Source organism: Podarcis bocagei, assembly GCF_964188305.1.
Source record: "Podarcis bocagei genome assembly, chromosome: 7".
Taxonomy (NCBI): domain Eukaryota; kingdom Metazoa; phylum Chordata; class Lepidosauria; order Squamata; family Lacertidae; genus Podarcis; species Podarcis bocagei.
The window spans coordinates 43,767,151-43,783,600 of record NC_138132.1 but is presented as its reverse complement, the minus strand read 5'-3'; the positions used below and the strand labels follow the sequence as shown (position 1 = coordinate 43,783,600).

Here is a 16,450-nt window from a genome sequence, read left to right as displayed (position 1 = left end):
TTCACTTGAGATGCACACTCACTGAACAATGACAACGAAACAGTGCAGAACTGGCACTATTACAGGGGCCATATAATACTCATTCAAAATAAAAGATAATAGTTAAAAAGTAATGAAACTATAAAAATGAAAAGAATTAAAATGCAAATAGTGAAAACAACACATCAATATTAAACGTCCTTTCCTTAAAAGCAGCCAGTTCCCAAAGACCTGTCTTGAAAGAAACAGTTTTTACCAGCAGATGGAAAGTCAACAAGGAGGGTGCGAGGCTAGTCTCTCTAGGAAGGGAGTGTAAAGTCAAGAGGAAAAGCCACCAAGAAGACTCTGTGCAACTACTTCTTCCAAAACCTGAATACAAAGATGAGGTTGGCACATTTGGAGCAAAATAGGGCTCCTTTGAGATGAGCCCCCTGAAGCAATTTGAAGCAAATACACCCCCCAGATATTTAAAGATGTCCAGAGTTTTAAAAATGCATGACCTAAGCCAGACAGCCTGTCGACAAAATGATAGGGTGTAGGAAAATGCCATATAAGGGAAACAGCAGCATGGGGAAAGGGAAAGGAGTAGAGCTGGAGTTTGCTCATTGAGAAGTTTATCTTCCAATCCACCCAACACTCTCCACTCACAATGTTTGTGGGGAGGGATGCTGATTCTATAAATCTTTTATCTCGGTGCCTTTCCTCCCCATCTTTGGCAAGTTCTCTGAACTAGCTCTTTAAGTGGAGTTTGTTGGTGGCATTTTTAATTTAGTATTGTCTCTTATTTATCCTTAACTCAACCTTTCTACCTGCTGGCTTCCTCTTCATTCTTTTGCATCCTTCCCAATCCATCCCAGTCTTCTTAGGCAGGGTCACATCCCTCAATCACATCATCTGGCTTAATTCTGGCCATATGGGAAAATCCCCCCCCCCCATTTTATTTACAGCTTTCAGAATCCTATGCATTTACCCTTCACTTAAAAACCACCCCATCAGTGTTTTTCTATCATCTTCCATCCTTCACAATTCAGCATAGTCCCTTCTTTAATATATAAAAAAGTATTGCAGCTTGTCTATGTCTTAATAATTAACGTATACAGTGGTACCTTGGGTTAAGAAGTTAAGAACTTAATGTGTTCCAGAAGTCCGTTCTTAACCTGAAACTGTTCTCAACCTGAAACACCACTTTAGCTAATGGGGCCTCCTGCTGCCACCAGAGCACAATTTCTGTTCTCATCCTGAAGCAAAGTTCTTAACCCGGGGTACTATTTCTGGGTAAGCGGAGTCTGTAACCTGAAGCATCTGTAACCTGAAGCGTATGTAACCCGAGGTACCACTATAGTCATTAGTTTGGCAAATTTCTCCCCATCCTTTCATCCATGTCTCCCTTTGTGCCCAGGCTCTGCTAGCCTTCAAGTGGGCTCTGAAACATGCACTCTACTCTCCCCTTTGAAAGCATTTCCTGAGCCCGAATCAAATGTTATTTGTAGAACTTCAAATATTGAAGCCCATTTGATGCACCCCACAATTTAAGGTGTCACTACTAGCACACAAGACCTGAAAGGTTTGGGAGCCAAGCAGTGTTAGAAACAGATATGAAAGCTCGGAGCTAAATGGCACCTTAAACTTGGGTTATGGGCTCAACAATGGAAAGCCTAGGGGTTTTTTTTAATATGTAACAATACAAAGCTGAAAATGAATAACTGCAGCTTAAATATTATGTTCATTTTTCATGTGGTCTAGTCCTTCCCCTGCCCATCCCCCTAATATTCATAAGAGGGTCTCTTCTCCAGTCTTCAGAGAGTAGCTGGAAGTGGGGAGGCAGAAAACGTCCTCCTTTCCTTCCTCTCTGCAGTTTTAATCTGAAATCTTAGGCATAGTACTGCACCCAGAGCTCAGGAACTGCTCGTGCTAATGAAATTCCCTGTCGCAAAATGTGTGTAGAACAATGGGAGTTTCAAACACTAGAGCCAAGTACCTAATATCAACCATCTCAGGTCCTATGACTGGCAGGTGATGATGTTGCTGGGTGCTGTTCTGAACTGTGACAGGGCCTTCTCAGTAGTGGCTCCCTATTTATGGAATGGCTTCCCTGGCTTCCCTAGTAAGGTGAGTCTATCTCCCTTGTTATTAATGTTCTAGAGGAATTAAAAAACATTCCTTTTTACCTAGGCTTTGGAAAGATACTATTGCTGGCAACTTTGAAATTATAGTGGTACCTCCGGTTGCAAACAGGATCCGTTCCGGAGGTCCGGCCGGATCTTTAGGTTTTTGCAACCTGAGGATCACTGTTATAGGCATGCGCACAGCAGTATACCGCTTCTGCACAGGCACACATGGCGAAACACTTCCGGGTTTGCTGCTTTTGCAACCTGAAGTTTATGTTACCCAAGGGTAACGTAACCCGAGGTGCTACTGTATTATCTGTGAGCATACATGACTGTTAAACATGTTTTTAGATGCTGCATCCACCTAAGCCTACTCAGAGTAGACCCATGGAAAATAATGGGGCTAAGTTAGTTGTGTCCATTAATTCCAATGGGTCTACTCAGGGTAGAACTAACGTTGGATACTGCCCAGTGATTTAAAATTATGTTTAAATCTCTCAACTGCTTTTTTTTTTTTTAATTGCATTGTTTTACTACTTTAGTGTTTGCCTCTCTGGGGTCCTTAGGGAGGAAGGGCCGGAACAGAAGTGTAATAAATCAATAAATAATTATGTTTGTTTAGTCACATGCCTGCCTCGGATCAAAACCAGAGTGTCTTGCGCCATTCAGCCATCAAGCTCGACAGGACCATGTGACCTGGCCTTTATGAAAAAGAAGCTACAGCAATGTCTTTTGAAAGAGCACTGCAAAGATGCAAAGAGCCAGGGCCGTAAGAGAAGAGAGAATGCTGTCTGCCACAAGAGAGCCTGATGATGAAAGCCACCAGTGATTAAAAAAATATTTAATACCAATTAACATGGCAAGCCTATAATATCTACTTATCTAAACTGCTTGGGAATTATCCGCTTTTCACCCCCTAACCTACCCGCTAATTTTCACCAAAAAACACAGGTCAGGCTTTAGCTACCCCAATTAGTTATTTGGATGCCACACAAAGAAGAGGCAGCGTGGTTATCGCAAAAAATGAGAGAGGGGAAGAGAATCGGCAAATCTTAGACATTGTGTTAAAACAACAGATTTTAGGGTGTTTGATTTACCATTCAGCTCCGCGCAGCTGCAGCTTGGGAAATCGGAAACATGCCAAAGAAAAGTTGCGGGGGTGTTTAAAAAAATACACACAGGGAGGGGAAAAAGGAGGAGAGAGAAAGAAAAGAAAACCAGAAGAAAGGGAAGTCAAAGATATTTGCAAATTTAACTAGATTTTAAAGTCAGCCTTGGAGAAATAAACCCACAGAGGTTTCCTGTGCGCAGTTTGCTACTAGCTTCTCTGCATGCACAGGTTTCAGCCAGTCGTTTATAGGGCACATCAAAAACCTAAAAAAACAAAAAATCCAATCTTCTTCCAGTTGCTTATTAATTTATTCACTAAAAGAGTTCTATCTTGTCCTTACCAAAATATGGTCTCCAGGCGGTTTGCGAAAGGGGGGCGTTATAAAAACATAATACATATGAACAGAAAGATTAAAATTATTCTCATAACTTACATAATTAACAACACCACAAAAATTATGTAACCCATCAGTTTCTAAATGTTGGATGAAAGAGATGGGTTCTTAACTGGTATCTAAACTTATATAAGGTTGTGGTAAGATGCCCCTCAGTGTGGTCATTCCACAGACAGAGAGCCACCACTGAAACGACTCTTCTATGGCTTCTGCACTTCATTAAAATCAGTGACCACCAGGAGAGCATCTTCTGCTGATCTTAACAGGTATGTAGGTTGAGACGGGAGAAGGTGTTCTCTCAGAAAGTTTGGGAAAACTTGTCATCTAATCACCTGAACTAATTGTTGCTCACCATAGGTGATCAGCTAATGGCCATTTATAACACCCATTAAAGCTATTCTGAAAGAACCTGTGGACAATGGTCAGAGCTGGGCTAAGATCAGTAGTGAATCGTACTATTGCTACCCAGACAAAGATCCAGCCTGAAAAGGAAGCCTTTATAGTTCTTCCAGAAGAGGAGGAGCTATTGGCTAGCCTACTAGACACTGGGTGGTTTCATTATGAATCCTAGGTGCTCCAGAGCAAGTGTGGTGTAGTCTCATTGGACTAGGATCTGGGAGACTAAGGTTCATATCTTCACTCAGCCCCCTGAAGCTCACTGGGTCACCTTGGACCTAACCTATCTCACAGGGTGGTTGTGAGGATAAAATGGGGAGCAGAAGAACCATGCTGCACAAGCTCCTTGGAGGACAGGTAGGTTATAAACAGAATATTTTTCCAAAGTTTGGGGAGGGGTTTTTAACATACAGACTTTTCCACTTACACATTATTGAACACCAATAAAAAGCTGGGAGAAAGGAATGGAAATAATTCTAACACCTGAGTATGTGTGGTAGTGGAAAGGATTTGCATTGTCCACCAATATGGTTGAGGACTAATAGCAGCTGTGAGAAAGTTTAAAGAACTTAGCAAAGAGTCAGTATTAAAAGAAACAGACTAGCTGTGAAAAATCACAGATACACACACAAACTAAATTGGGGGGCAAGAGACAATACTTATCATAACCCAGTGTGGTGTAATGGTTAGATTGTCTGCCTAGAACCTGCCTGGGAGACCAGGGTACTAATCCCCACCTGGCATTGAAACCCACTGGATGAAATTGGGCCTGTCACTGCCTTCCAGCGTAACCTAATTCACAGGGTTGTTGTGAGAATAAAATGGGAAGGTGGAAAACCACACTCCTCAGAAAGAGGAGACTGAGAGGAGATAGGATAGCCATATTCAAATATCTAAAGGGCTGTCACATGGAGCAAGCTTGTTCGTTCTGGGATGGAGGGTAGGACCCAAACCAATGGCTTCAAGCTACAAGAAATGAGATTCTGATTAAACACCAGGAAGAACTTTCTGATGGTAAGAGTTATTTGACTGGAACAGACTCCCCCGGGAGGTTGTGGTCTCTCCTTCCTTGGAGGTTCTTAAGCAGAGGTTGGATGGCCATCTGTCATGGATGTTTTAGTTGAGGTTCCTGCATTGCAGGGGGTTGGACTAGTTGAGCCTTGGGGGTCCCTTCCAACTCTACAATTCTATGATTCTTTATGCCACCGTGAGCTCTTTGGAGGAAAGGTGGAATACAAATATTATAAAAAGATAAATAAATAAGGTCTTATATTGAATTCATGGCAAAACTGAGAAAGAGTCTTGTCTTAAACCTTGGATAGCTGTTGCCATTCAGAATACACAATACTGAGCTAAATGGCCAAAGGTCTGACTCAAACTATTCCCTATGTTCCTTATGTACATGCATTTGTTTTAAAACACATCCTGTTTTTTCTGTTTCAACAACATTCAAAGTAACTAACAAAATAAGTATCAGCTACATGCAAAAGAAAGCAAATACAATAAAAAATTCTATTTTAATAACCAACATTTGCTTAACATTTATCTTCTGCCAAGTGTACAATATACACTCTATACAATACACACTCTGGTTATCTTCAGAAGTTTAATATCCTAGACCAAGTTGGCTCAGAATAGGCGGAGGTGCTGCCATTTTAGGGTTCAACAGGGAGTGTAAAAAATAAATAAATCAGAATTAGAAAAGGAACTGAAAGGAATACGAACAGCAGGCTTCAAAATCCTGGTCTTGGACACATTCAATATTAAATTGGGGAAAAAGCAGCCCTTTTTAAGAGCCATATTCCCCACTCTCTAAATGATGCACCTGGCCAGAATTATAGCACAACACCATAAGTGCTTTGGGATCTGTTCATATAGCACATCTCACTCTATAAAACCTTTACAGCATGGCAGTCCTGGTCAACCGCAGCCATAAAAGAATACCAGGGTGATGATGCTATATAAATGGATCTCCCAGTTCTTGGCTGTTGGTCACCTGCAATTCTGCACACAGCACCGCTCAACTCACCCTTAAGAGGTTTGAAATTTCGCAGAAGGATCTCATTTATGGTACAGTTGTGGGATCACTTTATGATGCGTGTTCTCAGTCAGCCATCTTTTGTGCTAAGCCAGGGATGGGGAACCTCAGGTCTGTGGGCCAAATGTGGCCCTCCATGGTCTTCCTATTTGGCCCTCAAGACTCTCCCTAGGTTGCACAGCTGCATGAGTTATAGCTCACCAGTTATGCATTTCAACTTCCTTGAGTGTTTTTGCTTGGCAGGAATGTCATTGCACCCTTACAACGCCTGTTGCTTGCCTAAATTGAGGATAGAGAGGGATATTGTCAGTCGAAGTGCCTACTGTAGAAAAGGAGCATTCATTTATTTTTACTGTATATGAAAGTATTTATATATCACCCTCTTGCAAAACATCAGGGCGGTGTATTTAAAAATGATACAGAATGATCATTAAAATAACTGGCTACTCAAAAAAATTCTGAACAGCTGCATAGGTCAGCATAAAAAAAAAAAAGCCTTGAAGAGATCTTGAAAGTCAAAAATGAGGTTGCCTGACGACTCTCTACTGGAATGGAGCTCCACAGCATCAGAGCAGTGACACTTAAATTTCCTGAAAGTCTTCTTACCTGAAAAATTTCTGTGCTTTATGTGATCTTTTCACACAATGTAAAAATCACTTCTGGAAATCTAGAGGAATCTTGTAGAAGTTTAGTGCCAGTTCCCATGTTAATTTCTTACAGGGCAAAAATATGTCTGCAACCCCATTAACCCAGAAAAAAACATGGGCGTTTCGCTCTGTCCCTGCTTCTTTTCATTGCTCATAACACCACCACTCACATGAGAAAATTTGGGGTAATATTCCAGCATATAGTTGTTTCTCACTGTTGTTCATGGGTGAATCATGAGTGAGCAGATGTGCATAGAGGGTGCTGACATGTCCAGTGTTGTCTAATGTTGTGTCAAACCATGGCTAGTGGTGTGAATGAAATTCAGTATGACATGGCAGTATACCAATCAAAAAGCCACAGTTCCAATACGCAACAAGTAATGCAGTGTGAAAAGGAACATTAGGAACAGGGGCAGAAGCACTAGCATTATAACCAGGAAAACTAACGTAATCATCCCCATGTCCGAATGCACCCTACTTGAGGCCAGTCAAGTAACAGCACGCCTCTGGATGAGTTCAGTTACTGGGCTGCGAGGCAAGAGTTCCAGTGATCCTTAAGGAATCATGGACCCAAGTTGCTCAGGGCATGGTACAGCAACACAAGAGCCTTGAAACTAGCCTAGCAGCCAGTGTAGATGTTTTAGCAAAGATTTCACATGCTGTCAGCCGTCTGCCCACATCAGCAGTTTAGCCATTGCATTCTGAACTAACCAGAGCTTCTGGACATCAGCGGTTTGATGAATGCAGTTGTTGATTTAAATATTTTTAGGCCACCTCTTAGGGCAAACATCCTCCCTCAGAGTAGCTCAGATAAAAACTTTGAGACACAATAGACGCAATCAAAAAAATACAACATTGCAATGACTGTGAACCAGTCGTTTAAAACAGCATTATATATTCCAACAACAACAGACCAGCATCATATGATTAAAAATTGGCAAGGAGACTTTAAAACAGTGTCATAATGGCAGAACCATAAAGACCTCAGGGGAAAGCCATTCATTTATTTATTACATTTCTATACCACCCATATAATCAAATTCTCTGACAGGGTTACAGACCTTTAAAACACAGAATAGAATACAACATTGAGAAGATAAAAGAAGACTAAAACCAACTGTAAATAAATCAAGACAGCCAAGACCTATACAACTAAAGAGCATTTTAAAACCAAAATAAGAAAGCAAGAGGAGTAATAATTTAGTGTAGTGCAGTGTTTCTCAACCGGTGTTCCGCGGCACACTGGTGTGCCGCGAGACGTTGCCTGGTGTGCTGTGGGAGGGAGGCGGGCGAGTCGGGCGGCGAGAGGCGGGGCGACGGCGGCGAGGAGAGGCCACCCAGCGCGGGGTTCTCGCCGTCTGCCTGCCTGGCTGCCTGCGTGGCGCTGACGTCACGGGGCTGTAACGTGCCCCACATAGGCACACGCGGGGCGGCGAGCGAGCTCCCTCCCACATCCCATCGCCGCTCGCTTCGGCCGGCCTACTGGGCTGTCGCAGGCGGAAGGCCTGCGCATGCGCGAGGTTTTCGCGCCTTCGGGATTCCCTTCACGCCCTCCTCCTCCCGGGTCCTTGAGAGCGCGGGAAGCGGCAGCGCGAGACCGGCGTTGAGCCTGGTAGGTATTGCGCTTGCCAAGGCAGTCATTTGGGAAATGAAAACTTGCAAAGCAAGCAACCAGTTCAATCTGAAGTACGTGTATGCTTAATATCCTGTATCTGAAACCTGTTCTGCCCCCTCCCCCACACTTGGTGCCATTTTCATCTACACATGCAGCAGAGTAAGTTGACCCAGAATAGTACCAATTCAGATGGCAGATGGGAGAATGACAATGCTGAATGCTTTCCCATGTAGAACAGTCCCTGCAAATAAAAACCTAGCATATTTGGAAGAGGGATGCTAGCCTAACCATTACCTTCTATGCTGTTACTATTTTTTTTATTTTTTTTACATAAGTAAAAAGTGACCTTTCCCCATCTGGCATGATACAAGCCCATTCTTACAACTCAGAATTTTTTCGACTATTTCAGCTACATATGTAGAATATGCCTTCATTGATTCCTATTAAAGAGAGTTACTTTATATATAGTCAATATAGGCACAGAGTTAATTTTTTAAACATTTTCTAATGGTGGTGTGCCTCGAGATTTTTTTTCATGAAACAAGTGTGCCTTTGCCCAAAAAAGGTTGGGAAACACTGGTGTAGTGATCTAAAGGTATGAAACATAGATGTACCGTTATAATTAAAATTTAAAGTCATGGGAGAATAAAAAGGTCTTCATCTGACACCTAAAAGTCCATAGCATCAGCTTCAGGTGCGGCACTCTAGTGAGGTCATACTATACATGAGGCACTACCACTGAAAATGCCCCTTTCCTGATAACCATTTGCCATACCTCAGTAGGCTGGGGAAGCCTATATTCCTGCATATAGATTTGTGCACACAGGAATGATGTATTGAAACTGGGGGCAGCACCATCATGCCTGATCCCAATTCCATCCATGCATTTAATATTCACACACTTTAGAAATAAATAGGAGCTGTATAGCTCCTGGGTTGGTGTAAGTCCACACAGAACAATCCAAGGTCCCCCAAATCACAGGGGGGGGAGACTATACCATTGTAGCACCTTGGCACCATCACTTACAGGTGAAACAAGTTCTTGCACACAAGCTTTGAATTTTAATAAGAATTTGGGTAGCAATGTTTCTACTTGGCTCATGGATTTGACCCCCTCCCTGTTAAGGCACATTATAAGAAGTCAACTGCCATTAGAATTTACAAACAGAAGAAGAAAGAGAGAGAAAAAGGACACATATTAACAAGAAGTCTTAATATAGCCAAATAAATATTTATGAATGCTATCTAAATAGATGCAAATACCACATAGATATATCAACTTAGTTTCAGCATGAACCCCATCATTAAAGTGCAGTTGGCTTTCTAGAACATTTAGAAAAGGCATTTCAGTGGAGAGAGCAACATGCTTCAGAGATTGACCCCTGGAAACTCTTCTGTTTGCGTCTGGTCTTCAGCTCAGTAAAAAAGATTTCCTATTGAGGGATTACCCAGGAAGGCCTTGGTCTACTATTGTAGGTTGTGACCTTAGTTATGGGACTTTATCTTGCATACCAATTGGGATGTCATGTCACTCCATTTAAAGTATAACTTGGAAACTAATTAAAACAAAGATTTAATGCTTACCAAAGGATTCCTGGTGAGTTTAGGATGACTTGACTAGGTTGTAAAAGGTAGATTAGGCGGACACTGCCCTGCCACCTTCATTTTCCTACTCATGTGAGTAACCCTCTTGGCACACATTTACAAAGCTTTCTTGTTTAGCAGAAGGAGGCCAGACCTTGCAGGCTTCTTTTGGCACTCTCTGCCTGTCTCCAGCAACTTTATCAACGGAGATATTTTAAGTGGATTTCTTCCATTTGAAACAACCAAGGCAAATGTCTTAAGTGTGTAGAGATGACACAGCAGAGGGGGCAAGGCTTGGCAGTGCGCCCCTGCCTTCTTTCGTGTGTTTGTCTACAATTCGGGTCTACCAACCCTGCGCCAGCCGGCTCTTCCTATGGCTCCTGCAAAAGGTCTCAGTAAATATCTCCTCATAAATCCCACATGAAATGAGATTGATGGGTGGTGCCCACACCATTTTGTGTTTGTGTGTCTTGTTCTGCTCTTTCAGATGTGGCAGCCATTTTGTGTTATGCCACAACACGTTCCGTGGCTGGCGCCCACGGCACTTCCCCAACATTCCACATCTACCCACTGCCCCTCAAATGGTGGACTGAATGCCTGAATAGGCCTTGCAATTGCCCTGAGAGGACAGCAAACGGCTAATTATTTATTATTGTTGTGTTTTTATTCCTAGGAAGAAATGCTTGTGGGATTTTATGCCTCAGATGCCAAAATAACTTGGCCAGCTGGGGTAGCATGAGCCTTGACTTGGGAAGTTGAGAGGGAGGGGCAACTGTTTTGTGTTCCTCTTCAGCAGGGCTTTCTTCCACTGGAACTCAACAGAACTCAATTTTAGCACCTCTCAGCTGGGCGCCATTGCTATTGTAAGGGAGGCATTCACTGTGAGTTCCAGCACCTCTTTTTCTAGAAAAATAGCACTGCTTCAGGCAGCAAAATGGCTCAGACTAGCCCTGCTTGTAGTGTTTCTGGCAACATCTGTGCTATACATTTGCCCAAGCTCCCCCCCCCCTCAAAATAAAACCCCTGGAGCCAGCTCTGGTTATAATGCAGTTCTCCCATGGTAAAAATATGTATTGGGAAGGCACTAAATGAAAAATGGGAATATTTATGTGACAGTATTATTAGGAGGCAAACTGGAAACAAACATTTGACACTCAAGCACTGGAATGCTGTAAAAAAATTTAATTAGATGGATACATTAGTCATCTTTACATTAAGGGGTTCATACAGAACATACAAAAAATGCATACTCTGGTGCTAAAGAAATGTTTAAATCTTTCCTGTAAATACCACTTCCCTCATTATTGGGAAATGAAGTATCAGTGGGACCATTGGCCATGTCTGTGTATTTACAAAATATGGTTGATATGAGATTAACAGGACTTATTGAATGGGTTTCTTCCCTAACCAGCTTACAAAAGCCCATTTTAAATGCAGATTTGTAAAAATAAAAATATGTTTAAACAGGAGGCTGGCATTATTTATAACTACAGTAATCTCATATAAGATGGAGCTCTTGTAGTGAGATGAAGAAGCAGCTCTTCATTGGAACACAACATGGATTGCTCCGATTGAAACAACTCTTGTCTGTTTACAAAGCAAACAGAAAATACATTCCCTCCCTGAAACTTCAGGAGTGCATGGTAGTATAACATGTTTGGCACAGATGCGATAAAACAGATTTGTTTTCCACCCAAGATTTAAATGTTTGTGAGTCCACAAACTGCCCTGAAGGATTTACAAGAATCCTTTCACATTTGCTTGGGGTAGCTGTATGTCTCCTGTTGGCCATCTGAGGAATATTATACAGTGGTACCTCGTAACGCTTCAAGTTACAGACTCCACTAACCCAGAAATAGTACCTCGGGTTAAGAACTTTACCTCAGGATGAGAACAGAAATTGTGCGGTGGCGGCAGTGGGAGGCCCCATTAGCTAAAGTGGTACCTCAGGTTAAGAACAGTTTCAGGTTAAGAACGGACCTTCAGAACGAATTAAATTCTTAACCCGAGATACCACTGTATACTGGAAATGAGAAACTGTTGAAGTGTTATTTTTGGACTGGGTTGTCTTGGGACTCACACAAATCCACTCCATCTCTATTCACAAGAACAATGCAACTGTGCAGAAGCAACACTTACACACACACCCTGAGTGGATGGATCTCCTGTTGTCCACTGCAACCTGTTACCTCTGAAGGAGATTAGTGTTCTCTGAAAAATGATTTTCCAGCTGCACAAATTCACCATTAGACACCCCACACTAAAAAGCCAAATAAACACAAAGTGTGCTTTGCTCCTTGTTTACACTCTGGATCAGTGGAGGTTTCCTCATAGGATTCAGTACTTCTACTATATATTTTGGAAAATAGTTTGTGTGTCTGTCTGTTCATTCTCTATGTGTTTGGACATCTCTCAATATATCACCACAAAACTTGGCATCAGGGTTCCCAGAGTAGGGACAGTAGTATCTGTTGATGTTTGGATGCTGGCCACCATATTGATTCAATATGGTGGACTGCAACATGACTTTGATGTGACTTCACCTGATTTTTTACATGATGGGACAGGCCCAAACTCAGAAATTACACTATCCATTTAAAAATCACAAACATTTTTGGTTTCTGAAAATTCCCAGGCAATGCCAGGCACTCCCTGCTACTCTACTATATGGCCATAATTCATTTATGAATCTGACTTAGTTCTGTAACTAACAGGCACAAAATAGAGTACTTTAATGGTATTTACAAGGATACCCAAAGATAAAGGTGAAGAAGAGGAGGTTTGGGCCAAAAAGAAGTTGTTTTGATATGGTTTGGGCAGTTTGTTTTAAGTATGGAAGCTCAGCACATTGTGCCCTTATATAATTTGTGTACTTGCTGCCCCATCACTGCCTGTCATTTAAATGCTTAATAAACACATAAACCTAACTGATTGATGTATGCTGTGGACTAACTGATTGATGTATGCTGTGGACTACAACTACCATCAGATCCAGTTGCCACAAACAATGTGCAGGGATGATGGGCTTTGGAATCCAACAATTTCTGGAGAGCACCACATCGGCTACTAGTTCTGCCTTTCACAACAAACTCCATACCCTCCTAAACAGAGAAGCCAACGCAGTGCCTTACAGATGTTATTCGACTCCAGCTCCCATCATCACTGGCCACGTTGGCTGGGATTGATGGTAGATGGAGTCCAACAGTATCTGGAGCACACCATGTTAGCAACACCTATTATAGAATTTCTCCAGCTATCCTTTTCCACTGCCCCATTTTTTTTTATTTATTTTACAGAGAAGACTCACCTTACTGATCTGTTCTGCCTACTTATAGTAAACAGTTTGAGAAGGGTCAAAGCACCGGAGGGAACTAAGCAAAACGCAATAAGGACAGTTTGGAATCTGGTGGAGTTTCTGCCTCAGGAAGCAGTAAATCATCCACACATGGCAGGATTGGCAACATGACAAATTGAGTTTAAGGTTAAAGAAGGCTGTTTGCAAATCTATAAAGAGAGTGGGGAGAGGGAAGGGTTGTTTGGACTCTTTGCAGAAAGCATAATTTAGGTCCAATCTGCACATTATAGGGAGGTACGTAAATGTGGCTGACCTGGCTTATGTGCAGTTCATACCTTCTTATGGAAAATACAAATTTTTTTGGGCATGCATTGCTGATAAGTACCTGGGCGCGTGATATCGTGGAATATTTATGGCCAAGCTGAGAAAACTAAGTCTCAGGCAGAGCACAGGACATAAGAAGCTGCTGTATACAGAGACACGCTATTGGACTATCAGCACTGACTAGCACACGCTATCCAGGTTTTCAGACCAAGACTCTTTTCCCATGGGGCCCTACCTGGAGTTACTGGGGATTGAACCTGGGACCTTTTGCATTCAAAGCAGGTGCTTTGTTACTGAGATATGGCCCTTCTCCTTAAAAAAAAAAAGGCTGCACAAACTGAAGACTTCAGCGTCAGAACTTACTTTTATAGGAATAAGCCATAAATGACTTAGCAGCAAATATCAGAAAGACTGTCCCCTTCTCCCCTCTCAGGTTCTGAGATTGGCCTAGGGGGTCGTCTTGGGGTGCCTCGGCCCTCAGAGGCTCTGCGGGGGTTGAACCTGGAGGTGGGCATTATTTGTGGTGGTGCTTTGCGGAACTTCGTCCCCACAAAGGTGCTTCTGGCACTTTCATTATACAGTTTCTGGCTTTAAAAAATAGCAAAAGTATATGGAAATGTGGTAAAATGAACTTAAGGTAGGAAGGATGAAAGACTGAAATGGCAGTTGACAAATTGGTTCATCTCTATCCCAGTAGATGATTTTTAATCTAGACAATTTAGGATATTAAATATGATATGAAATGCAGAGTAGACCTATTATCTAACCCATATCTGGCTACAGAAACAGGCATGCCTACTCTCTGCCTACTGATCATCATGCTATGCTTAGTTTGCCAAATTCTGAAAGTTACTTACAGTCTAACTACCATCTGAACTACGGTAATTATAAATAGGACCAATGACCACTAACTAACTAACTAACTAACTAACTAACTAACTAACTAACTACGGTAACTAACTGCAGGGGAATGGCAAAGGTAAGGAAACAGAATGTGTAATGGACTGAAAATGTTTAAAAGACCTGTTTAAAAGACTTGGAACTGATTTAATTCAAATGTAAAGAACAGACCAACAGAGGAGCCCGCAAACACACTGCTCCCAGGGCAAAAGAAGTTACACAGGCAAAACACAAAGCTTTGTTTCCCTCTTTTATAGACTTTCAAGGCACTTCCCTTGCTGCTGTGATTGGAGGGTTCTGTGTGGAATAAAGGCCTATCAGAGTGCTGTACACTTTAGCTACAATGGGGCCCATTCATTTTCATTTTTCATTTGTTTAAAAAAAAATGAATGCACACCCCTAATGCTTATTCATTGCACTTGACTCATGAAAAAAGAAAAAGAAGATGCTTCCATCTGAATGCAGCTTTAGGAATGTAGACTCCACAAGCCTTTGTAGGTCAAAATCTGGCAATAAAAGTTGGCTTAATAAAAACACTGTCTTAGTCTCTCTCTCCCCCTCCCTCCCTGGGATCAAAGCCAATGAATAAGTGAGCAGGAGAACTACCTAATGAGCCATTGGCTTGAGCAGTCGGCTTTGGCTGTTTTCAATGTTTGCTTAGCTCTTGTCTGTCCAAAGAGCTGATCACATGGTAAAACTGTTCCCTGCACCGTCCCACATCAGATGGCTAATGGAAGAACATGTTTGACTGTCTCTCCAAAGGAGACAAGGAGGAAGAGGAAGAAAGAATCATTGTACCTAAATGTTAACAAAAATATCCTACTGCTGAAGCTTCTGTTCTCCCTGGAAGAGAAACTGCCACTGGCAAATAGCACTTTGGGCAGGGAGAAGGGTTTTGGGGACCATGAACTGCTTTCTCTGTGCACTGTGGTCCTGACCCTGATGAAGCTCATGCAGCTTTAGGATTATTCCTGCTCTCCAGCACATTGAAGGTAGATGGTTGTTTGGTACCAAGGGACGGGGTCTTTTCTGCAGTGGCTCCACCCAATTTGAATCTTATTCTCTAGGAAATGCATATGACCTCATCACTGATGACTTTTAGGAGGACTCTTAAGACATTTTTATTTAAATCCACTCTTTATTAATGGCTTTGTTTTGAGGATCATTAGTGCTGAATTTAAAAGGGTATTATGTAGGTTTTAATTTGATGGTTTAATAAATTATTAACTTTTCTTTTTGTACTCTGACTTGGAATAGCAATGTGCTCTGAAAAGTGGTTTAAATGTCTCTTAATTAAGATAAATAAATAAGTCATCTATTTTGACCCTTAGTGTTCTATATTTTGCCAATTAAAAAGATGTTGGGGTAGCTGTTAATGCAATTCTCCCACCTCATCTGTAGTCTGAAGTAGTTTGACACATGAACAGCGCAGTCTCTGTTTCGTGGACTTAAAGCACAGAGTTTTGCGAAGAAGACCCTGCTCCACCATCAAAGCAGGACTTTGAGGCAGAAGCCCAGGCCCAAATCAGTAGAATGAGCAGGAGGGGGCCTACACAGTAGTGCCATGTGTATGTGTGTGTGTGCCTGCTCAGTCTGTTGTCCAGGAGCTATTATTGATGGGCAACTTCAAGGCCCCTCCTGCTATATCTTTACATGTACTTGGACTGGGCAACCATTCAAATGGAAGAGGACCGTCCTCTATAAAGCAGGAAACATGGCTATCCTTGTCAATAACCTCCTTCTCCATGGATTTCTCTAATCCCCTTTTAATGCTGTTTGAGCCCACAGCCATCACCACTTCCTGTGGCAGCAAATTCCATCAGTTAATGACGTATTGTGTGAAGAAGTACTGATAACAGCTAAGCCCCCTTATTACGCAGCCATTTTAATAGCCATGAGACATAAAAGATGCTGGGAATATAGGAAGTTGCCTTATAAGCAGACCATTGGTTCATCTAGCTTGCTACTGTCCACACTGACCGGCAGCAGCTCTCTAACATTTCAGCCCAGGGTCTCAGGAAATGCCAAGGATTGAACATGAGACCTTGTGCAAGCAAAT

The 16,450-nt window shown here is 42.1% G+C and overlaps 2 long non-coding RNA genes across 2 annotated transcripts in view; one reads left to right on the top strand and one right to left on the bottom strand.

Annotated features, from left to right (window-relative positions):
- The window catches only part of LOC308591784, a 32,069-nt gene extending 28,429 nt beyond the window's left edge, over nucleotides 1-3,640 (top strand). Inside the window, exon 3 of the long non-coding RNA XR_014010250.1 lies at nucleotides 2,710-3,640. This is a non-coding gene — a long non-coding RNA (uncharacterized lncRNA). The remainder of the gene's footprint in view (nucleotides 1-2,709) is intronic.
- The window catches only part of LOC308591793, a 94,893-nt gene that overhangs the window by 24,216 nt on the left and 54,227 nt on the right, over nucleotides 1-16,450 (bottom strand). The window lies entirely within an intron of this gene.